The 25,677-nt window shown below is 33.9% G+C and overlaps 1 protein-coding gene across 1 annotated transcript in view; it reads right to left on the bottom strand.

Annotated features, from left to right (window-relative positions):
* Window positions 1-25,677, bottom strand: part of LOC136026582 (X-ray repair cross-complementing protein 5-like) — a 131,970-nt gene that overhangs the window by 94,250 nt on the left and 12,043 nt on the right. The gene's annotated exons all lie outside the window — the stretch shown is intronic.

Genomic DNA, 25,677 nt, shown 5'->3' on the forward strand with positions numbered 1-25,677 from the left:
TACTCATGATTTTGAAGGTTTCGTCTTAAGTACTGTTGCACTAATTTGGAAATTATGTTGTTACTTTCATATATAAACTTTCTATTTGATATAGAAGGTATTAAGGTATTTGGTATTATTAAAATTCATATCACTGTGAATGAATGCTCATGATTTTGAAGGTTTCGTCCTAATTAAGCACTGTTGCACTAATTTGGAAATAATGTTGTTAGTTTCATATACAAACTTTCTATTTGATATAGAAGGTATTAAGGTATTTCGTATTATTAAAATTCATATCACTGTGAAGGAATACTCATGATTTTGAAGGTTTCGTCTTAAGTACTGTTGCACTAATTCGGAAATTATGTTGTTAGTTTCATATATAAACTTTCTATTTGATATAGAAGGTATTAAGGTATTTGGTATTATTAAAATTCATATCACTGTGAGGAATACTCTTGATTTTGAAGGTTTCGTCCTAATTAAGTACTGTTGCACTAATTTGGAAATTATGTTGTTAGTTTCATATATAAACTTCCTATTTGATATAGAAGGTATTAAGGTATTTGGTATTATTAAATTCATATCACTGTGAAGGAATACTCATGATTTTGAAGGTTTCGTCCTAATTAAGCACTGTTGCATTAATTCGGAAATTATGTTCTTAGTTTCATATATAAACTTTCTATTTGATATAGAAGGTATCAAGGTATTTGGTATTATTAAAATTCATATCACTGTGAGGAATACTCATGATTTTGAAGGTTTCGTCCCAATTAAGCACTGTTGCATTAATTCGGAAATTATGTTCTTAGTTTCATTTTTATATACATCAGTATTGCAATGACGTTGCCACGCATTATATGAAAAAACTGAAGGTCTTCATGCATGACGAAGTTTAAATTATATCAATTTAAGAGCAACAAACCGGTAATTGCAAAAATATTTGTATATATTTTAACAAGCGACTACAACAATTCAAAAACCTTGAAAAGAAAACCAAACGTTTGAAGCTTAGTAGACAATCGGTGTTACAAATCGTACTTGATTCGATAATCAAATATCTTTGAAAATTCGAAGTATGAAGATATAACTAATTTAAAGGTAGCGCCAAAAGACGAAAAAAAAGAAAAAAACGAAAATGGAAGAAAAAGAAATTTTTGTCCCTCAACCTGAACAATTAACAAATCCATACCTGGAACATCATGTAAGACTAGACCAATAAGGGCAGCTAAAGAAAATGGCATTGGCATCGAATTCACAATGGGTGAAAATCAACAACCTGCACCACCAAATGAGACAAGACCCAATAAACAATAATAATAACAATAATAAATCTATATATGTATAAAAATAAGTTGTTTGTCTGTGTGTCTATCTACTGACGTCATGTTTGTGTGTCGACTGACGTCATGTTTGTCGACTGACGTCATTATAAGGATTGAGCTGTGTGTCGTCATGAAGTTGTTTGTCGTCTGACGTCATGTTTGTCGACTGACGAAATTACAGACCGGGACACCGGGACATAAATGATGACCGGGACACAGGGAATATAAATGACGACCGGGACACATCATATACCAATTCAAAAACGAATGTATTCAAGCCGAAGTAGCTGAGTTTGTAAAGCGTTATGTTCCAGGTCCGAGAGGTTCCAGGTTCGAACCTTGGCTTTAGCATTAATACAAAAGAAGAAAAAAAACTAAAAAGAAAATACTAAAAAAACTAAAAAAAGGTAAAAACTAAAAACAAAAAAAGAAAAAAAAACTAAAAAAAAAACTAAAAAAAAGATAAAAACTACAAAAAAACTAAAAAGAAAAAAAAAACAAAAAACAAAAACTAGAAAAAACTAAAAAAACTAAAAACTGAAAAAAAAACTAAAAAAAGAAAAAAACTGAAATATAAAGGAGAAAAAGAAAACTAAAAACCGAGACACAGGGAATATAAATGACGACCGGGACACTCAAAGAGAAATTACAGACTGGGACACTGGGATACAAATAATGACCGAGAGATATAAATGACGACCGGGACACTCAAAGATAAATTACAGACCGGGACACCGGGACACGGTCGTCATTTGTGTCCCACAAAAAAACATACAAAAAAACAAACATGCCTACAACTTGTTTTTATATATATAGAGCTGCCGTGTCCGAAACCTCTATACAAGAATCTTACAATCTCTTAGCTTGAAGAACAAAGAAAATATGTTGACTGGAAAAACAAGATAAGTGACTTGAACTACGATATTCTAGTTCAAAGGTTTCTTTTTTTCCATTCTTTCTCCTCAGCTAGTAGGGGACTGGAACATCATAGATAGCCATTTTAAAGGAAATTGATGTATTTCCTTTCATTACCTTTCATAATTAAATTTTTTTTAAATTAAAATCAATTTCTTACAAAAACTGTGTTTTTTCATTAACACTTTAGCAGCAAATGTTTTAAATATCTTCTTGCATACAAAGATAAAAATGGGAGTGGCTCCGACGCAAGGACCTTAGTAGTCAAGAAGCGTCGTTAATTCTTAAATAATAAAAATGGGATTTTTAAAATTATCAAAAGCATATAGATATAGTTGTATAAAATGAAATATCTTTTTTAGGGTTTAACAAAAATCGGATTTGTCCAATGAAACTAGAATTTTAAATAAAATAATTTTATTTCATCTCTCAGTTCAAATTTATAATTGTGTCCTAGAACCAAGCTTTTCTTTGGCTTAACTCCAAAACTGAGGATCTCTATGACGGCGTGTTTTATTTCTATAGAAAAAAAAAATCAAAATGAATTTTATTTTCGTTCTCAGTTCAGAATCGCTAAGGTTATTATGTAAACTGCAAAAATATTTAAGTTGTCTTAGTAATAATTATGATTTTTCAGTTCCAAATAAAAAAAATACTTTAAAATGTTAAAGTTAGCTTTGTTTTTGTTAGGTTCTTGCTATTCGACGCATGACTTTAACTCTCAAGTCATTTTATGAGAAGAATTTTATACAATCAAAAAGATATTATGGCCGCAAATCAACAAAGTAAAACAACCCTTCAAATTCGCATAGCAGCATGTTCGTACAACGTAAAGAACAAAAGCAGTACAGATGTTGTATCTATGCCATTAGAAAATTGGCTCCTTGGTGACAAAGAAACAATCGATTCAAAAAAAAAGGAAGCATACAAAGATGTTGATATATATGCCGTGGGATTCCAAGAAGTAGATGATCCTACCATCGGAAGCATTATAGACGATAAAAGTCTAGGCCATATGGTTCTACAAAATTCAATTCAAAAAATCCTAACAAAGGTGGGCATCTATAAATGCTTAATCTCAGTAGAGCTACAGAAAAAGCGTCTGTACATTTTTATAAAAGAGTGTTTATTTAAATATGTTGCCAACGTTTCAGCAGACGCAATCGATGTAAGCCCTAGGACAACACCAAGCTCTAAAGGTGCCGTATTTGTCCGATTCCTTTTGCATTCAACATCATTTGCATTTACGTGTAGTCATCTGACAGCTTTCGAAAACAGACTGCTTGAGAGAAATAAAAACTATTTTGAAATTGCTAAAAACCTCTCTTCCCCATACGCAATAGACCTTCATTCTCATGATTACGTAATTTGGCTTGGCGATCTCAATTATCGCTTGGAAATGCCTAAAGAAACAGCAGAAAAACTAGCTGTGCATACAAACTGGCCAGAACTGTTAAAATACGATCAATTGGAGAGATCCCGTGAACCAGATGGCATTTCCCAAGATTATCAAGAAGCTAATATTACGTTTCTTAGTCAGGAGCAACGTGTCTTAGTCAGGAAACGAAAAAAGAACTTGACTTATAATTCAATATATTATGGATCGGCTAAATTAAGAACGAGTGATCATCGGCCAGTTATATTAATTTTTGACATTGATGTCCTCCCACTTGACGAATCGAAGATCCAGGTTGCAGCAGTAGCCCCTAAGTCTTAAGACAATAATTAGACATCTGCTAATTGTTCAGGTGGTGGAAGAATTTTTTTTTCTTCTAACGAATTATCATTTATAACGCTCGTAAATTTCCGCTTTTTGGGTCTTGTCTCATTTGATGGTCCAGGTTGTTGATTTTGACGCATTGTCAATTCAATGCCAATGCCCATCCCTTTAGCAGCCCTTATTGGTCTTGTCTTGCATGACGTTCAATGTTGTAGATTGTTAATTCTTCAGGTGGTGGGACAAAAACTTCTCTTTCTTCCAAGGAATTACCGTTTATAAATCTTGTAAGTATTCGTTTTTTAGGTCTTATTTGATTTGATGGTCCAGGTTGTTGATTTTCACCCGTTGTGAATACAATGTCAATGCCATTTCCTTTAGCTGCCCTTATTGGTCTAGTTACATGATGTTCCAGGTCTTAGATCTGTTAATTAATCAGGTGGTGGGACAAAAACTTTTTCTTCCAACACTTTATCTATTCCAGGTTCTTGATTTTCAAAGATATGGTAGGTATTGATGATTTTCATAGATTTTCATTAGAGTACCCTCTAAGTGAGGGTGAGTAATGAATAGGATTACTCAACAGAACGTGAAAATTTTTAAGCATGCATAAATAGAGTTTGATTACGGGGAATGTAATTTAAATACTAATTTAAGGTCTAACAAGATCTGATTAAGGTCTTAATCTAATTAAATTTTGTTGGGGTCCGAACTGAGATTAGGCAGATCCTTGGATTTTCAAACTCTTTCCAGGATTATATTTAATTATAATAATAACTAGCTGTTGGGGTGGCGCTTCGCGCCACCCCAGCACCTAGTTGGTGGGGGCGCTTCGCGCCCCCCAAGCCCCTCCCGCGTGCTAAAAAAATAAAAAAGATAAAAAACTAAAAACTAAAAAAAGCTAAAAAACTAAAAAAAAGAAAAAAACTAAAAAAAAACTGGGAATTGCACAAATATTTCAATATATTTTGACAATAGATTAATATAATTCGAAAGCCTTAAAACAGATACCCCAAAATTTGAGGTTTAATATAAATTTTGGAGCTTTAGCATGCTTGGCATGTAAAGATTTTTCCAAGTGTCAATGTTAGAATGAACATTGACAAATTGAAGAAAACAAATCAATAAACAGAAGAAACTAGAAAAAAGAAAAAACTAAAAAAGAAAAAAAATTAAAGAAGAAACTGTATCTATATATATAAAAATCTATATATATAAAAATAAGTTGTCTGTCTTTTATGTCTGTTACACTATGTCTGTTACGCCAGATTATATCTTATCTATCTATCTATATATATAAAAATAAGTTGTCTGTGTGTGGATCTGTGGATCAGGTGACGTCATGTTTGTCCGCATATGACGTCTGAATTATTTCACACTAATACAAAAGAAGAAAAAAACTAAAAAAGGTAAAAACTACAAAAAAAACTAAAAAAGCTAAAAAACTAAAAAAAACTAAAAAAAGGTAAAAATCTAATAACTAAAAAAAAACTGAAAAAAATAAAAAAAGGCAAAAACTACAAAAAAAATAAAAACTAATAAAAAAACTAAAAAAGCTAAAAAACTAAAAAAACTAAAAAAAAACTAAAAAAAGGTAAGAAACTAAAAACTAAAAAAGAAAAAAACTAAAAAAAGGAAAAAACTGAAAAATAAAAGAGAAAAAGAAAACTAAAAAAATATGAATAAATATATATAAAAATAAGTTGTTTGTGGGTTATATAAAAATAATTTGTCTGTGTGTGGATCTGTGGATCAGGTGACGTCACCTGAAAAAACTGGATCAGGTGACAAAACTGAAAACTGAAAAAACTAAAAAAAGGCAAAAACTACAAAAAAAACTAAAAACTAATAAAAAAATAAAAAAGCTAAAAAACTAAAAAAAGGCAAAAACTACAAAAAAAACTAAAAACTAATAAAAAAGCTAAAAAACTAAAAAAACTAAAAAAAGGCAAAAACTACAAAAAAAACTAAAAACTAATAAAAAAAATAAAAAAGCTAAAAAACTAAAAAAAACTAAAAAAACTAAAAAAAGGTAAAAAACTAAAAAAACTAAAAACTAAAAAAAAACTAAAAAAAAGGAAAAAACTGAAAAATAAGCTAAAATAAAGGTAAAAACCAATAAAAAACTAAAAAAAAAACTGAAAAAACTAAAAAAAGGCAAAAACTACAAAAAAAACTAAAAACTAATAAAAAAAGTAAAAAAGCTATAAAACTAAAAAAACTAAAAAAACTAAAAAAAGGTAAAAAACTAAAAAAAATAAAAAATAAAAAAAAATAAAAAAAAGGAAAAAACTGAAAAATAAGCTAAAATAAAGGTAAAAACCAATAAAAAACTAAAAAGAAAAAAAGGAAAAAACTAAAAAAATTTTCATCTAAAAAACTAAAAAAGACTAAAAAAGGTAAAAACTAAAAGAACTAAAAAAGAAAAAAATAAATGACGACACTCAAAGAGAAAGCGACCAGGACAAAAGGAATGTTCGATTAGCAATCAACAAAGCACCGGGACACAGGGAGTATAAATGACGACCAGGACATAAGTAAAAAAAAAACTAAAAAAACTAAAAAGAAGGTAAAAACTACAAAAAAACTAAAAAGAAAAAAACTAAAAAAAGGCAAAAACTACAAAAAAAACTAAAAACTAATAAAAAAGCTAAAAAACTAAAAAAACTAAAAAAAGGCAAAAACTACAAAAAAAACTAAAAACTAATAAAAAAAATAAAAAAGCTAAAAAACTAAAAAAACTAAAAAAACTAAAAAAAGGTAAAAAACTAAAAAAACTAAAAACTAAAAAAAACTAAAAAAAAGGAAAAAAACTGAAAAATAAGCTAAAATAAAGGTAAAAACCAATAAAAAACTAAAAAAAAAACTGAAAAAACTAAAAAAAGGCAAAAACTACAAAAAAAACTAAAAACTAATAAAAAAAGTAAAAAAGCTAAAAAACTAAAAAAACTAAAAAAACTAAAAAAAGGTAAAAAACTAAAAAAAATAAAAAATAAAAAAAAACTAAAAAAAAGGAAAAAACTGAAAAATAGCTAAAATAAAGGTAAAAACCAATAAAAAACTAAAAAGAAAAAAAAGGAAAAAACTAAAAAAAATTTTCATCTAAAAAACTAAAAAAAACTAAAAAAGGTAAAAACTAAAAGAACTAAAAAAGAAAAAAATAAATGACGACACTCAAAGAGAAAGCGACCAGGACAAAAGGAATGGTCGATTAGCAATCAACAAAGCACCGGGACACAGGGAGTATAAATGACGACCAGGACATAAGTAAAAAAAAAAACTAACAAAACTAAAAAGAAGGCAAAAACTACAAAAAAACTAAAAAGAAAAAAAAACTAAAAACTAATAAAAAAACTAAAAAATCTAAAAATCTAAATAAACTAAAAAAGAAAAAAAAAAGGAAAAAAATAAAGGAGAAAAACAAAACTAAAAAACGAATGTATATACAGACCGGGACACCGGGATACAAATGACGACCGGGACACAGGGAATATAAATGACGACCGGGACACAGGGACACAACTACAACGGGGACACCGGGGGAAACAGGGGGATATAAATGACGACCGGGACACCGGGACAGGGAATGGTCGATTAGCAATCACCATCAACAAAGCTCAAGGGCAATCATTAGAATCATGAGGTATAGATCTGAATACAGATTGTTTTCCCATGGACCATTATATGTTGCATGTTCAAGAGTCGGTAAACCTGACAATCTATTTATATGCAAAGACAATGGGACAGCAAAGAATGTTGTATATTCGCAAGTTTTACGTAGTTAAACTACGAACCCCCACCAACTAGGTGTTGGGGTGGCGCGAAGCGCCACCCCAACAGCTAGTATATCTATATATATAAAAATAAGTTGTCTGTCCGTTACGCTAGATTATATCTTCTATATATATAAAAGAAAACAAACTAGAATGTAAAAACTGGAAATTGCATAAATATTTCGAAATATTTTGACAATAGATAAAAGTAATTCGAAAAAGAAAAATGGTAAAAAACTAAAAAAAAACTAAGAGAAAAAACTAAAAAAAAAAATTAAAAATTAAAAAAATTTAAAAAAGATAAAACCTAAAAAGAAAAAACGTAAAAAAATAAAAAAGATAAAAAACTAAAAAAAAACTAAAAAAGCTAAAAACTAAAAAAAGAAAAAACTAAAAAAAAAACTGGGAATTGCACAAACATTTCAATATATTTTGACAATAGATTAAAATAATTCGAAAACCTTAAAACAGATACCCCAAATTTGAGGTTTAATTTAAATTGTTGGAGCTTTAGCATGCTTGGCACGTAAAGATTTTTCCAAGTGTCAATGTTAGAATGAACATTGAGAAATTGAAGAAAACAAATCAATAAAAGGAAGAAACTAAAAAAAGAAAAAACTAAAAAAGAAAAAAAACTAAAGAAGAAACTGTATCTATATATATAAAAATCTATCTTCTATCTATATAAAAATAAGTTGTCTGTCCGTTACGCCAGATTATATCTTAAATATATATAAAAATGAAACTAAACTGAAAAGCAAACTGAAACTAAAAATGTAGAAACTAGTAATTGCATAAATATTTCTATATATTTTGACAATAGATTAAAGTAATTCGAAAACCTTATAACAGATATTTATAATTTTGAGTTTTATTATAAATTGTCGAGTGTTTGCATGCTTGGTACGTAAAATTTTTTTCTAACATCAATGTTAGAATGAACACTGAAAAATTGAAAAACATTGAAAAAGGTAGAATGTTACCAAAAAGCAAAACCAGGCTTGCGGTTCAAAGAGAAATGGCCAGATTAAGAATGTGCAATTTACGTCAACAAAGGCGTGTCGAGGAACTACCAGAGCAACGCGAAACCAGCGATTCTCGCACCCAAAAATATAGACGTCCACGAAATCAACAATATTGTTTTGACCAAGATTCAAGACCAGGCAGTCCTTTACAAGTCAGTCGACACAGTTTTGGAACCAAATGAAGCGGTTAATTATCCATCTGAATTTTTAAATTCCATAGATCTTTCAGGGTTTCCACCACACGTGCTACAACTAAAAATAGGCGTACCAATAATACTTTTAAGAAATATAAACCCACCAAAGCTTTGCAATGGCACTCGACTTGCCGTAAAAAAAACAATGGAAAACCTAATAGAGGCCACAATCCTGACAGGGCCTTTTGAGGGTGAGGCTGTTCTTATTCCTCGCATTCCCATGATTCCAACAGATCTGCCTTTTCAATTTAAAAGATTGCAATTCCCAATTCGATTAGCATTTGCAATCACCATTAACAAAGCTCAAGGTCAATCACTAGAAAAATGTGGTATTGATCTTAATACTGATTGTTTTTCCCATGGACAATTGTACGTTGCATGTTCGAGGGTCGGTAAACCTGACAATCTATTTATATGCAGCGAGAATTGGACAGCGAAGAATGTTGTATATTCGCAAGTTTTACGCAGTTAATTTGTATTTCGGAACCAAATGAAGCGGTTAATTATCCATCTGAATTTTTAAATTCCATAGATCCTTCAGGGTGTCCACCACACCTGCTACAACTAAAAATAGGCGTACCAATAATACTTTTAAGAAATATCAACCCACCAAAGCTTTGCAATGGCACGCGACTTGCCGTAAAAAAAAAAACAATGGAAAACCTAATAGATGCCACAATCTTGACAGGGCCTTATGAGGGTGAGGCTGTTCTTATTCCTCGCATTCCCATGATTCCAACGGATCTGCTTTTTCAATTTAAAAGATTGCAATTCCCAATTCGATTAGCATTTGCAACCACCATCAACAAAGCTCAAGGGCAATCACTAGAAAAATGCGGTATAGATCTTAATACAGATTGCTTTACCAATGTACAATTGTATGTTGCATCTTTGAGGGTCGGTAAACCTGACAATCTATTTATACGCACAGACAATGGGACAGCGAAGACTGTTGTATATTCACAAGTTTTATGTAGTTAATTTGTATTGTATCTATCTATCTATCTACCTATATAAAAACGAGTTGTGTGTATGCATGTTTGTTTGTTTGTAAAAAGAGCGTTTGCATATGACGTCATTATTAGTACATACGGCTTTGTATATGGACAGACAATGGGAAAGCCAAGAATGTTGTATATTCGCAATTTTTACGTAGTTTGAAACACATATATAAATCTATCTATATTCACAGGTGGGACACAGGGACACAACTACAATGGCGCGTAACTAATATGGCGCGTAACTAATATGGCGCGTAACGACTTACGCGCGCGGGGGGGCTTGGGGGGGCGCGAAGCGCCCCACCAACTAGGTGTTGGGGTGGCGCGAAGCGCCACCCCAACAGCTAGTCTATATATATAAAAATAAGTTGTCTGTCCGTTACGCCAGATTATATCTTCTATATATATAAAAATGAAACTAAACTGAAAAGCAAACTGAAACTAAAAATGTAGAAACTGGGAATTGCGTAAATATTTCTATATATTTTGACAATAGATTAAATTAATTCGAAAACCTTATAACAGATATTTATAATTTTGAGGTTTATTATAAATTGTTGAGTGTTAGCATGCTTGGCACGTAACATTTTTTCTAACAGTCAATGTTAGAATGAACATTGAAAAAGATAGAATGTTACCAAATCCTACAACGGAAGAAACAGCCGAGGAAACTGCTCAGAGAGTTAATGCCAAAAGGCTTGCGGCTAAAGAACGCAAAACCGTGCAATTAGAAGAAGATCAACCTGGACAGCGAGAGTCAAAACGTATCAAAACTGAAAATGATAGCGATGATGATTGGGTTTGGGATTTTGACTTGGATAAGGTTATCAATGCCTACCAGATTTTACTTAAAAAAACAAAGGTTCGGTGATATGTATTTACGTCTGAAAAATAAAGAAGAAAAAGAAAACTGAAACTAAAAATGTAAAAACTGGGAATTGCATAAATATTTCAAAATATTTTGACAATAGATTACAGTAATTCGAAAACCTTAAAACAGATACTTAAATTTGAGGTTTATTATAAATTGTTGTGCTTTAGCATACTTGACACGTGAAGATTTTTCCAACTGTCAATGTTAGAATGAACATTGACCAACAGACAGACAGACACACAAAGAAACAACTTATTTTTTCTTAAATACTTATAATGACGTCATATACTAAGCATCGTCATAACAAACATGACGACAACTAATTTCATGACGACATACAGCTCAATCCTTATAATGACAGACAAACAACTTATTTTTATATATATAGATATATATATATATATATATATATATATATATATATATATATATATATATATATATATATATATATATATATATATATCGATATATATAAAAATAAGTTGTCTGTGTGTGGATCTGTGGATCTGTGGATCAGGTGACGTCATGTTTCGGCTGACGTCATGAAATTAGTTGCCATCATTTTTGTTATGACGATGCTTAGTATATTGTAAAACACATTAAATTGGTTAATAATATACCATTTAAAACACCAAAATGAACATTCTGGAGTAGTCACTCGGTGAGAGAGGGTGTCAGAACGGAGAATGAAGGTCCCAGGTTCAAATCCTGGTTAGGCTAAAAAAGGTAAAAAACTAAAAACTAAACAAAAAACTGAAAAAACTAAAAAAAGGCAAAAAATACAAAAAAAACTAAAAACTAATAAAAAAAAATAAAAAAGCTAAAAAACTAAAAAAAACTAAAAAAAGGTAAAAAAATAAAAAAACTAAAAAAAAAACTAAAAAAAAGGAAAAACTGAAAAATAGAAGAGAAAAAGAAAACTAATAAAATTAAGAATAAAAATAAAAAAAAATAAAAAAGATAAAAACTAAAAAATAAGTAAAAAGAAAAAACGAAAAAAAACTAAAAAAGCTAAAAAAAAAGGTAAAAACCAATAAAAAACTAAAAAGAAAAAAAGGAAAAAAACTAAAAAAAAATTTCATCTAAAAAACTAAAAAAAACTAAAAAAAGGTAAGAACTAAAAAAGAAAAAAATAAATGACGACACTCAAAGAGAAAGCGACCGGGACAAAAGGAATGTTCGATTAGCAATCAACAAAGCACCGGGACACAGGGAGTATAAATGACGACCAGGACATAAGCAAAAAAAAAACTAAAAAAACTAAAAAGAAGGTAAAAACTACGAAAAAACTAAAAAGAAAAAAAAAACAAAAACTAATAAAAACTAAAAATCTAAAAATCTAAATAAACTAAAAAAGAAAAAAAAATAAAAAAGGAAAAAAATAAAGGAGAAAAACAAAACTAAAAAACGAATGTATATACAGACCGGGACACCGGGATACAAATGACGACCGGGACACAGGGAATATAAATGACCATACATAAGCCATAATGACCAGGACATAAGTAAAAAATATAAATGACGACCGGGACACAGGGACACAACTACAACGGGGACGCCGGGGGGCACAGGGGGATATAAATGACGATCAGGACACCGGGACAGGGAATGGTCGATTAGCAATCACCATCAACAAAGCTCAAGGGCAATCATTAGAATCATGAGGTATAGATCTGAATACGGATTGTTTTCCCATGGACCATTATATGTTGCATGTTCAAGAGTCGGTAAACCTGACAATCTATTTATATGCTCAGACAATGGGACAGCAAAGAATGTTGTATATTCGCAAGTTTTACGTAGTTAAAAACATATATATAATATATCTATCTATATTCACAGGTGGGACATAGGGACACAACTACAATGGCGCGTAACTAATATGGCGCGTAACGACTTACGCGCGCGGGGGGGCTTGGGGGGGCGCGAAGCGCCCCCACCAACTAGGTGTTGGGGTGGCGCGAAGCGCCACCCCAACAGCTAGTATATATATATATATTTTGACTTATAAATTTTCAAAAACTATTGGGCAAATTATTTTTAATTATAATTTAATACTAAAAAGACTAGATAGTGATATAAATTAGAAACCGGTTTGTAATTGTAAGCAACTTGGCCCATTTGTAAATCCTACTTACAAACATGTTATAACAGGGGACTTGTCAATAATAAAGCAAGATGATCTTCAAATTATAATGAATAAAGGGGCTAATTTCCGTCTTTCTCATCATCTGAAACCTTCGAGTGTTCTTGATGGCTTGGAAAATGATTTTGATTTATTTATTGATAAGTGGTGTAAGAAAGAGAATAAAAATAAAGAGAGTTTTCAAAGTTGGAAGAATTTAATTATTAGTAGAATAAGAAATAAAATATATTCTAACTTAAAAAATAGTAACACATTATTTTAATTATTTTATTTTAACATCATTATTTTATAATGCGAAGATTAAACAAGCAATTGCTAATCTAAAGAATGAATTTGTAATTGTGCCAGTGGATAAAGCTAATAATAATTTTGCCATAATTTGTCAGAAGCTGTATTGTGATATCTTAAAAAGGGAGTTATTCACAACTAATGTTTACGAAAAGGTAAATATAGAGGATGAGAATTTAATTGAAAAGACTGAAGAAATACTTTTTTAAAAATTTTAATATTAAAATAAATGACAATGATAAAAAGTTCCCTTTCCTATATTGGACTGTAAAATTTCATAAGAATTTTTTCTTTTTTCAGTTTTCTTTTTCTTCTTTATTTTTCAGCTTCACTATGAAATACATATCGCCGAACCTTTGTTTTTTTAACTAAAATCTGGTAGGCATTGATGACCTTATCCAAGTCAAAATCCCAAACCCAATCATCATCGCTATCATTTTCAGTTTTTATATGTTTTGACTCTCGCTGTCCAGGTGGATCTTCATCTAATTGCGTGGTTTTGCGTTCTTTAGCCTCAAGCCTGTTTCCTTGCTGTTCTTTTGATTCCTCGACACGCTTTCTCTTCTGACTTTCTCTATCAGCAGCAATTTTTTTGGCATAGACTCTTTGAGCGTCTTCATCGGCTTTTGCCATTGTAAGTTCATCAGTCATTTTAAACTTAAACATTAATAGATTTCTACGTGAACAAATATGTCTTAAATATCTTTAATGACGTCACCGTCATAGCAAAAATGACGACAACTAACTTTATGACGTCAGTCGACACAGAAACATGACGTCACCTGACAGACACACAGACAAACAACTTATTTTTATATATATAGATATATATATACTAGCTGTTGGGGTGGCACTTCCCCCCCGCGCGCGTAAGTCGTTACGCGCCATATTAGTTACGCGCCATTGTAATTGTGTCCCTGTGTCCCACCTGTGAATATAGATAGATTTATATATGTGTTTTAATCTACGTAAAAACTGCGAATATACAACATTTTTGGCTTTCCCACTACTGGGAGCTTTCCGTTTCCAATTGCCAGCAATTAATCTGAAAATGTTTGACCAGAATCATCGTTTTGCAATCGGACACGCATATTTGTAGTTAATTTTAATATTTTTACGTGTGCCCATAAATTAGAATTTTTCAGGCAAGCATTCATTTCGTCTGCAGGAGTTAAACTACGTAAAAATTGCGAATATACAACATTCTTGGCTTTCCCATTGTCTGTACATATACAAAGCCGTAGATACTAATAATGACGTCATATGCAAACGCTCTTTTTACAAACAAACAAACATGCATACACACAATTCGCTTTTATATAGATAGATAGATAGATAGATACAATACAAATTAACTGCGTAAAACTTGCGAATATACAACATTCTTCGCTGTCCAATTGTCTCTGCATATAAATAGATTGTCAGGTTTACCGACCCTCGAACATGCAACGTACAATTGTCCATGGGAAAAACAATCAGTATTAAGATCTATACCACATTTTTCTAATGATTGACCTTGAGCTTTGTTAATGGTGATTGCAAATGCTAATCGAATTGGGAATTGCAATCTTTTAAATTGAAAAGGCAGATCTGTTGGAATCATGGGAATGCGAGGAATAAGAACAGCCTCACCCTCAAAAGGCCCTGTCAAGATTGTGGCCTCTATTAGGTTTTCCATTATTTTTTTTTACGGCAAGTCGCGTGCCATTGCAAAGCTTTGGTGGGTTGATATTTCTTAAAAGTATTATTGGTACGCCTATTTTTAGTTGTAGCACGTGTGGTGGAAACCCTGAAAGATCTATGGAATTTAAAAATTCCGATGGATAATTAACCGCTTCATTTGGTTCCAAAACTGTGTCGACTGACTTGTAAAGGACTGCTTGGTCTCGAATCTTGGTCAAAACAATATTGTTGATTTCGTGGACGTCTATATTTTTGGGTGCGAGAATCGCTCTTTCACTTAGCCATTTATTATTTTTATAATTTTTTAGAATATTCGGAAATACTTTTTCAATCAATTCATTTTTGGACGTCACTAAATTACAGAAATCAGCAGGTTGCTGTATACGTCCTGAAATTGAGTCTACTGGGAGCTTTCCGTTTCCAATTGCCAGCAATTGATCTGAAAATGTTTGACGCACGCCTTCTTTTTTCACTTTCTCTTTTAGCTTCTCTATGCCCATGTTTTACCGCTTAAAGAAAGGATGCCTTCAAGCCGAGGCTAGTTAGACCCGTTGCTATAGCGGTAGTCCATTGCTCTAAGCCCATACCAACACTATATTCCTCTTTCATCTGGTATTTCATTGAGCCTACGTTTGCCGCTTAAAGCACGAATCCTTAAAGCCATCAATGGTTAGACCATTGCTCAAGTGGTAGTAACCATCCGCTTCACACATACCAACAATATACTCATTTATACTCATTCTCATATGGGCTTCCCATCTAGCCCATGTTCACTGCACTTTTTGTAGTCAATTACAGACAGTTGAATTTTTTGTTTCTGGCCCAAATCTCTTGGTGTATAAATGCAAGTTCACTTGTATAAGAGTCGAGGCAAATTGTAGGAGGACCTTGTAGGCTTTGAATTGGACTCTTATTTCCATTTATATTCATTGTCAAATTTTACAATATATTGTCTCACTCGCCGTGAATTAACACGTTAGACCCTCAACAGGTTGACTCTAGTTCAGCATTGTGGAGTGATATGCATGAGAGGAAAATTTTCATCCAAGTCAACTTGTAGTCAACCTGCGATTGTTCCCCAGCGAGAACCTCCAACCGGTACAACTCTAGTTCGTCATTCTAGTTCACCATTGAATTTCAAGGCCTTGCAATAGGGACAAATTTTAGACATTGTCACGATTTGAACACATCTACTCGAGCTATAATCATCGACTGGGCTGTACCTGAATGCCAGGCGATAACTTTCAGGTTGCTCTGATTCCTCGGTACGCTTTCTTTTCTTACTTTCTCTATCAGCAGCAAGCCTGATTTCTAGCTGTTTTTGTGATTCCTCGGCACGCCTTCTTTTTTCACTTTCTCTTTTAGCAGCAAGTCTGCTTCCGCGTTGCTCTGGACAAATTTTAGACATTGTCAAGATTTGAACACATCTACTCGAGCTATAATCATCGACTGGGCTGTACCTGAATGCCAGGCGATAACTTTCAGGTTGCTCTGATTCCTCGGTACGCTTTCTTTTCTTACTTTCTCTATCAGCAGCAAGCCTGATTTCTTGCTGTTCTTTTGATTCCTCGGCACGCTTTCTTTTCTGACTTTCTCTATCAGCAGCAAGTTTTTTGGCATAGACTCTTTGAGCATCTTCATCGGCTTTTGCCATTGTAAGTTCATCAGTCATTTTAAACTTAAACATTAATAGATTTCTACGTGAACATATATGTCTTAAATATCTTTAATGACGTCACCGTCATAGCAAAAATGACGACAACTAACTTCATGACGTCAGTCGACACAGAAACATGACGTCACCTGACAGACACACAGACAGTATTAATGCTAAAGCCAAGGCTCAAACCTGGAGCCTCTCGGACCTAGAGCCTGAAACATAACGCTTTACCAACTCAGCTACTTCGGCTTGAATACATCGTTTTGAGCAGCTTCCTCGGGTGTTGCCATTGTAGGTTCTTCAGTCATTTTACAATTAGAAATTTCTCTTTCAACGGTCTTCTTACAATTAAAAATTTGTCTTTGAACGATATTCTTAAATACCTGTGTCCTGGTCGTCATTTATATTCCCTGTGTCCCGGTCGTCATTTGTGTCCCGGTATCCCAGTCTGTAATTTCTCTTTGAGTGTCCCGGTCGTTATTTATATTCCCTCTGTCCCGGTCGTCATTTGTGTCCCGGTCTGTAATTTCTCTTTGAGTGTTTTTTCTTTTTAGTATTTTTTAGTTTTTTACATTTTTTCTTTTTTCAGTTTTCTTTTTCTTCTTTATTTTTCAGCTTCACTATGAAATACATATCGCCGAACCTTTGTTTTTTTTAACTAAAATCTGATAGGCATTGATGACCTTATCCAAGTCAAAATCCCAAACCCAATCATCATCGCTATCATTTTCAGTTTTGATATGTTTTGACTCTCGCTGTCCTGGTGGATCTTCATCTAACTGCGCGGTTTTGCGTTCTTTAGCCTCAAGGCTGTTTCCTTGCTGTTCTTTTGATTCCTCGGCACGCTTTCTTTTCTGACTTCCTCTATCAGCAGCAAGTTTTTTGGCATAGACTCTTTGAGCATCTTCATCGGCTTTTGCCATTGTAAGTTCATCAGTCATTTTAAACTTAAACATTAATAGATTTCTACGTGAACATATATGTCTTAAAATCTTTAATGACGTCACCGTCATAGCAAAAATGACGACAACTAACTTCATGACGTCAGTCGACACAGAAACATGACGTCACCTGACAGACAGACAGACAACTTTTTTATATATATAGAAGACTAGCTGTTGGGGTGGCGCTTCGCGCCACCCCAACACCTAGTTGGTGGGGGCGCTTCGCGCCCCCCCCAAGCCCCCCCGCGCGCGTAAGTCGTTACGCGCCATAATAGTTACGCGCCATTGCAGTTGTGTCCCTATGTCCCACCTGTGAATATAGATAGATATATATATATGGTTTTAACTACGTAAAACTTGCGAATATACAACATTCTTTGCTGTCCCATTGTCTTTGCATATAAATAGATTGTCAGGTTTACCGACTCTTGAACATGCAACATATAATGGTCCATGGGAAAACAATCTGTATTCAGATCTATACCTCATGATTCTAATGATTGCCCTTGAGCTTTGTTGATGGTGATTGCTAATCGACCATTCCCTGTCCCGGTGTCCCGGTCGTCATTTACATCCCCCTGTTTCCCCCGGTGTCCCCGTTGTAGTTGTGTCCCTGTGTCCCGGTCGTCATTTATATTCCCTGTGTCCCGGGTCCCGGTCGTCATTTGTATCCCGGTGTCCCGGTCTGTATATACATTCGTTTTTTAGTTTTGTTTTTCTCCTTTATTTTTTTCCTTTTTTTTTCTTTTTTAGCTTATTTAGATTTTTAGATTTTTTAGTTTTTTTATTAGTTTTTAGGTTTTTTTTCTTTTTAGTTTTTTTGTCCCGGTCGTCATTTATATCCCCCTGTTTCCCCCGGTGTCCCCGTTGTAGTTGTGTCCCTGTGTCCCGGTCGTCATTTATATTCCCTGTGTCCCGGTCGTCATTTATTAGTTTTTCCCTTTTTTTTTTTAGTTTTTTATTGGTTTTTACCTTTATTTTAGCTTATTTTTCAGTTTTTTCCTTTTTTTTAGTTTTTTTTTATTTTTTATTTTTTTTAGTTTTTTACCTTTTTTTAGTTTTTTTAGTTTTTTTAGTTTTTTAGCTTTTTTACTTTTTTTATTAGTTTTTAGTTTTTTTTGTAGTTTTTGCCTTTTTTTAGTTTTTTCAGTTTTTTTTTGTTTTTTATTGGTTTTTACCTTTATAGTTTTTTAGTTTTTTAGCTTTTTTATTTTTTTTATTAGTTTTTAGTTTTTTTTGTAGTTTTTGCCTTTTTTTAGTTTTTTCAGTTTTGACGTCACCTGATCCAGTTTTTTCAGGTGACGTCACCTGACACATCCATCCACACATCCATCCACAACTTATTTTTATATATATAGATATACCAGTGTCCCAGTCTGTAATCTCTCTTTGAGCGTCCCGGTCGTCATTTATATTCCCTGTGTCCCGGTGTCCCGGTCTGTAATTTATCTTTGAGTGTCCCGGTCGTTGTTTGTGTCCTGCTGTCCCAGTCTGTAATTTCTCTTTGAGTGTCCCGGTCGTCATTTATATTCCCTGTGTCCCGGTTGTCATTTGTGTCCCGGTCTGTAATTTCATCAGTCGACAAACATGACATCAGACGACAAACAACTTCATGACGACATACAGCTCAATCCTTATAATGACGTCAGTCGACAAACAAACATGACGTCACTCGACAGACAGACAAACAACTTATTTTTATATATATAGATATAGATAGATATATATATATATATATATATATATATATATATATATATATATATATATATATATATATATATATATATATATATATATATATATATATATATATATATATATATATATATATATATATATATATATATATATATATATATATATATATATATATATATATGAAAGAGAAAATAGAGAAATGATTCTGATAGAGAAAGAAAGAACAGAAAGCGTGCCGAGGAACTACCAGAGCAACGCGGAAGCAGACTTGCTGCTAAAAGAGAAAGTGAAAAAAGAAGGCGTGCCGAGGAATCACAAAAACAGCTAGAAATCAGGCTTGCTGCTGATAGAGAAAGTAAGAAAAGAAAGCGTACCGAGGAATCAGAGCAACCTGAAAGTTATCGCCTGGCATTCAGGTACAGCCCAGTCGATGATTATAGCTCGAGTAGATGTGTTCAAATCGTGACAATGTCTAAAATTTGTCCCTATTGCAAGGCCTTGAAATTCAATGGTGAAACGATGGGAATGTGTTGCGCCTCAGGAAAAGTTAAACTTCCTCTATTGGCTGCACCACCAGAGCCATTGAAGACTTTCCTTACTGGAACTACGTCAGAATCTAAGCGTTTTTTGTCACAAATCAGAAAATTCAACTCATGTTTCCAAATGACGTCGTTTGGAGCCCAAATCGAAAATACAGATCAATTTATGTCTACTTTCAAAGTAAAAGGGCAAATTTATCAAAGAGCAGGGTCCCTTCTACCATTCTCAGGCGAGAATCATAAATTTTACAATTGTACTTCATCAGTGATAGAAATTCTGAATTGAATGCACGTTGCGAAATTTCTCCCAACGTTGAAAGGACAATCGTTTCCCAATTGCAACATCTTTTCCACGAAAATAATAATTTAGTGCAGTTGTTCAAAACAGCCATCGATTTGCTGCCTACTGATACGCATAAAATTGTTATTTCCGCTGACAAAACGCCTCCTGGCCAACATGTGCGTAGATACAATGCTCCAACTATCGACGAAGTGGCAATCGTTATGGTCGGTGATCAGTTTTTACCTCGAGATATTATTCTTCATAAGCGAAACGCTCAGTTGTTAAGAATTGCTGAAACTCATCGATGCTACGATGCCCTACAATATCCTATCATTTTTTGGGATGGAGCCGACGGCTATCACTTTAATATTAAATTGATGAATCCAGCCACTAACAAAGAAATGAATAAGAAATGCAGTGCAATGCGTTATTATTCCTATAGACTAATGATTCGGCAGGATGAAGAAAATTATATTTTAAAATGCCGTGAATTGTTTCACCAATTTGTCGTGTATATGTATGCTAAAATTGAATCAGAACGTTTGCTATATATCCGCCTGAATCAGACCAAGCTCCGCTCTGAACAATACATTCATTTGCCAGATGCAGTTATAAATGACGGTAATACCACAAACGTTGGAAGATTAACAATTTTACCTGCATCATATGCTGGCAGTCCCCGTCATATGCATGAATATGCTCAAGATGCTATTGCGTATGTTCGTCTCTATGGTCGTCCAGATTTATTTATTACACTTACACGTAATCAATCTTGGGACGAGATACTGCAGCTTTTACTTCAATGACAATAGGCGGTTCATAGGCATGACATTACGGCCCGTGTCTTCCGGCAAAAGTTGAAATCACTGATAAACTACATAGTAAAACTTGAAGTGTTTGGGTCAGTGCGATGCTGGGTGTACTCAGTGGAATGGCAAAAACGAGGTTTGCCACACCTCGTACACACCTCGAGGTTTGCCACACTAATCTGGCTACATAAAAAAATTACTTCGAACGAAATTGATGATGTGATTTCCGCTGAAATACCTGATAAAAATGTCGATAAGGGTTTACATGATATTATTGTAAAAAATATGATACATGGACCTTGCGGTGCACTGAACGAAAATTCACCATGCATGGCCAAAGGAAGGTGCACAAAGCAATATCCTCGACTTTTAGTATCCAACACAATTACTGGCAATGATGGTTACCCACAATATAGAAGAAGATCTACTGAAGATGGCGGTAAAACAGCAATAATAAAGAAGCGTAACGGTACCACCATCGAAGTAGATAACCAGTGGGTTGTTCCATATTCCCCATTATTATCAAAAACATTTAATGCACACATAAACGTTGAATACTGTACCTCCGTAAAGGCAATCAAATACATATGTAAATACGTCAACAAAGGCAGTGACATGGCAGTTTTTGGCTTGCAGCCCGAAATCAAAGATTTAGACAAAATCGTACAATATCAGGCTGGAAGATTCATAAGCAGTAATGAAGCTGTTTGGCGAATTCTTTCATTTCCGATACATGAACGTAGTCCAGCTGTTGTTCACTTAGCGGTACATTTACAGAATGGTCAACGTGTTTATTTCTCGGAAACCAACGTGCAACAAAGAGCCCTGAATCCACCGGATACAAAATTAACAGCTTTTTTTCGCTTTGCAAAAATGATTCTTTTGCAAAAAAACTGCTGTATACTGAAGTGCCTTCGTGTTACACGTGGAATACTAAAAATAAAGTGTTTGAACTTCGAAAACAGGGTAAGTCAGTCGACGGCCAACCTACCATCTTGAAAGATACCACGATAGGAAGACTCTACACCGTTCACCGCAATCAACATGAATGCTTCTTTCTACGCCTGCTTTTGGTGAATGTACCCGGTCCGACATCCATTGAGTATTTGAGAACTGTAAACGGTACTATACATGACACTTACCGTAGTGCATGCCAAGCTCTGAATTTATTGGAGAATGACCAACACTGGGATAACTGCATCAATGACGCGTGCGAAACGTCAACCCCAAGTCAAATTCGTGCATTGTTTGGCATCATTTTAACAACTTGCTCGCCATCAGCTCCTACAGAGCTATGGAAAAAATATAAGTCAAAAATGTCCGAAGATAGACTCCATCGAAAACAGTTAGAGACGTCAGATATGACTTTTGATTTTACATCAGAAATTTATAACTACACTTTAGTTATTATAGAAGATTTGTGCGTACGTATGGCAAACAAACCTCTTCAGGATTTGGGAATGCCTTCACCTAACCGTATCGCTGCTGTTTCGACATGTGTAGAATTGGATCGTGAACAAAGTTACAGTACGAGTGATCTATTGTCGTATGTACAAAATAACATTTCCAAGTTAACGTCGGAACAAAAAGACATTTATGATACGATAATGCATTGTGTCGATAACAACGTTGGAGAAATTTTCTTTTTGGATGCGCCAGGAGGTACTGGTAAAACGTTTGTGATAAAACTGATTCTGGCATCAATTCGATCAAAAAATGATATAGCGTTGGCAATTGCGTCGTCCGGAATAGCCGCAACATTGCTGCCTGGTGGAAGAACTGCTCATTCCGCTTTTAAATTGCCTCTGAATTTGCATTCTACAGAAACTCCCACGTGCAATATTTCCAAATCATCTGGGATGGGTAAAGTATTGCAGCAATGCAAACTTATTATTTGGGATGAGTGCACAATGGCACACAAAAAATCGCTCGAGGCTCTGGATCAATGCTTGAAAGATTTGAGAGGCAAGTCGAAACCCTTTGGCAGCACATTAATATTGCTTGCGGGAGATTTCAGGCAAACATTACCTATAATACCTAGATCACCTCCTGCAGACGAAATGAATGCTTGCCTGAAAAATTCTAATTTATGGGCACACGTAAAAATATTAAAATTAACTACAAATATGCGTGTCCGATTGCAAAACGATGACTCTGGTCAAACATTTTCAGATAAATTGCTGGCAATTGGAAACGGAAAGCTCCCAGTAGACTCAATTTCAGGACGTATACAACTACCTGCTGATTTCTGTAATTTAGTGACGTCCAAAAATGAATTGATTGAAAAAGTATTTCCGAATATTCTAAAAAATTATAAAAATAATAAATGGCTAAGTGAAAGAGCGATTCTCGCACCCAAAAATAGAGAAGTCCACGAAATCAACAATATTGTTTTGACCAAGATTCGAGACCAGGCAGTCCTTTACAAGTCAGTCGACACAGTTTTGGAACCAAATGAAGCGGTTAATTATCCATCTGAATTTTTAAATTCCATAGATCTTTCAGGGTTTCCACCACACGTGCTACAACTAAATAGGCGTACCAATAATACTTTTAAGAAATATCGACCCACCAAAGCTTTGCAATGGCACGCGACTTGCCGTAAAAAAACAATGGAAAACCTAATAGAGGCCACAATCTTGACAGGGCCTTTTGAGGGTGAGGCTGTTCTTATTCCTCGCATTCCCATGATTCCAACGGATCTGCCTTTTCAATTTAAAAGATTGCAATTCCCAATTCGATTAGCATTTGCAATCACCATTAACAAAGATCAAGGTCAATCATTAGAAAAATGTGGTATAGATCTTAATACTGATTGTTTTTCCCATGGACAATTGTACGTTGCATGTTCGAGGGTCGGTAAACCTGACAATCTATTTATATGCAGCGACAATTGGACAGCGAAGAATGTTGTATATGCGCAAGTTTTACGCAGTTAATTTGTATTGTATCTATCTATCTATCTATCTATATAAAAACGAATTGTGTGTATGCATGTTTGTTTGTTTGTAAAAAGAGCGTTTGCATATGGCGTCATTATTAGTACATACGGCTTTGTATATGCACAGACAATGGGAAAGCCAAGAATGTTGTATATTCGCAATTTTTACGTAGTTTAACTCCTGCAGACGAAATGAATGCTTGCCTGAAAAATTCTAATTTATGGGCACACGTAAAAATATTAAAATTAACTACAAATATGCGTGTCCGATTATAAAACGATGACTATGGTCAAACATTTTCAGATCAATTGCTGGCAATTGGAAACGGAAAGCTCCCAGTAGTGGGAAAGCCAAGAATGTTGTATATTCGCAATTTTTACGTAGTTTGAAACACATATATAAATCTATCTATATTCACAGGTGGGACACAGGGACACAACTACAATGGCGCGTAATGACTTACGCGTGCGGGGGGGCTTGGGGGGGCGCAAAGCGCCCCACCAACTAGGTGTTGGGGTGGCGCGAAGCGCCACCCCAACAGCTAGTATATATATATATATATATATATATATATATATATATATATATATATATATATATATATATGGTTTTAACTACGTAAAACTTGCGAATATACATCATTATTATATTCGCTCATTTATATATCCCCCTGTGCCCCCCGGCGTCCCCGTTGTAGTTGTGTTCCTGTGTCCCAGTCTGTAATTTCTCTTTGAGTGTCCCGGTCGTCATTTATATTCCCTGTGTCCCGGTCGTCATTTGTGTCCCAGTGTCCCGGTCTGTAATTTCTCTTCGAACATTCCCTGTGTCCCTGTCGTCATTTATTTATCCCCCCTGTGCCCCCCCCGGCGTCCCCGTTGTAGTTGTGTCCATGTGTCCCGGTCGTCATTTATATTCCCGGTGTCCCGGTCGTTATTTGTGTCCCGGTGTCCCAGTCTGTAATTTCTCTTTGAGTGTCCCGGTCGTCATTTATATTCTCTGTGTCCCGGTCGTCATTTGTGTCCCGGTGTCCCGGTCTGTAATTTCATCAGTTGACAAACATGACGTCAGTCGACAAACAACTTCATGACGACATACAGCTCAATCCTTATAATGACGTCAGTCGACAAACATGACATCAGTCGACACACAAACATGACGTCAGTCGAAAGACACACAAACAAATAACTTATTTTTATGCATATTAATAATGATAAGAATAAATTAGCAATACCATACGTATTAATAATTATTGATGCTTAATATCACATGAAAGAGTTATTAAATATAATTAACTCTGTTTTTTCATTTAAGTTAAACCTAGGTTAGTACATAGGACTTAGGCTAATTGAAAATTAGCAAAAATTAAAGCATTGACCACGTTTGGCAAAAGAGGGTCTTATATCTTCAGTTCAATGTAAAGCAAAAGTATATACAGAAATGCACAAAACAAACACGATTAATGCCCTTCTCTAGATTTTATAATAGGCTTTATTATTTTCTGGGCAACGCAGAATATTTGGAGGGGGAACAGGGGGTTCTGGGGAATCTAGATGACTGTGTTTTTTCTTTGGGGATCGAGGGTATGGGCCATGGAGGGGAACTTGTTTCCTCCCAAAAATGACAAACTTGAGTTTTCCCAGGACTAGTTTCCAACACTCTTTCTCTAAATAATACTTTCCCGGTGATATCTCATTTTGTAAGTTTTATTTTTATTTGAAACTAAAGGCAAATTATTTTCAAATAATAATGACTACTTTTAGAAATTTAAACATCAATTTTTTTCGAGATGTAAAGTTTTTTAACAGTTCATAAAGGAATCAAAATAAAAAGGTACATTTGAAAAAAAAAACACTATTTGAAAAACTATTCG

This window comes from Artemia franciscana, chromosome 4 (assembly GCF_032884065.1).
Source record: "Artemia franciscana chromosome 4, ASM3288406v1, whole genome shotgun sequence".
Lineage (NCBI taxonomy): Eukaryota > Metazoa > Arthropoda > Branchiopoda > Anostraca > Artemiidae > Artemia > Artemia franciscana.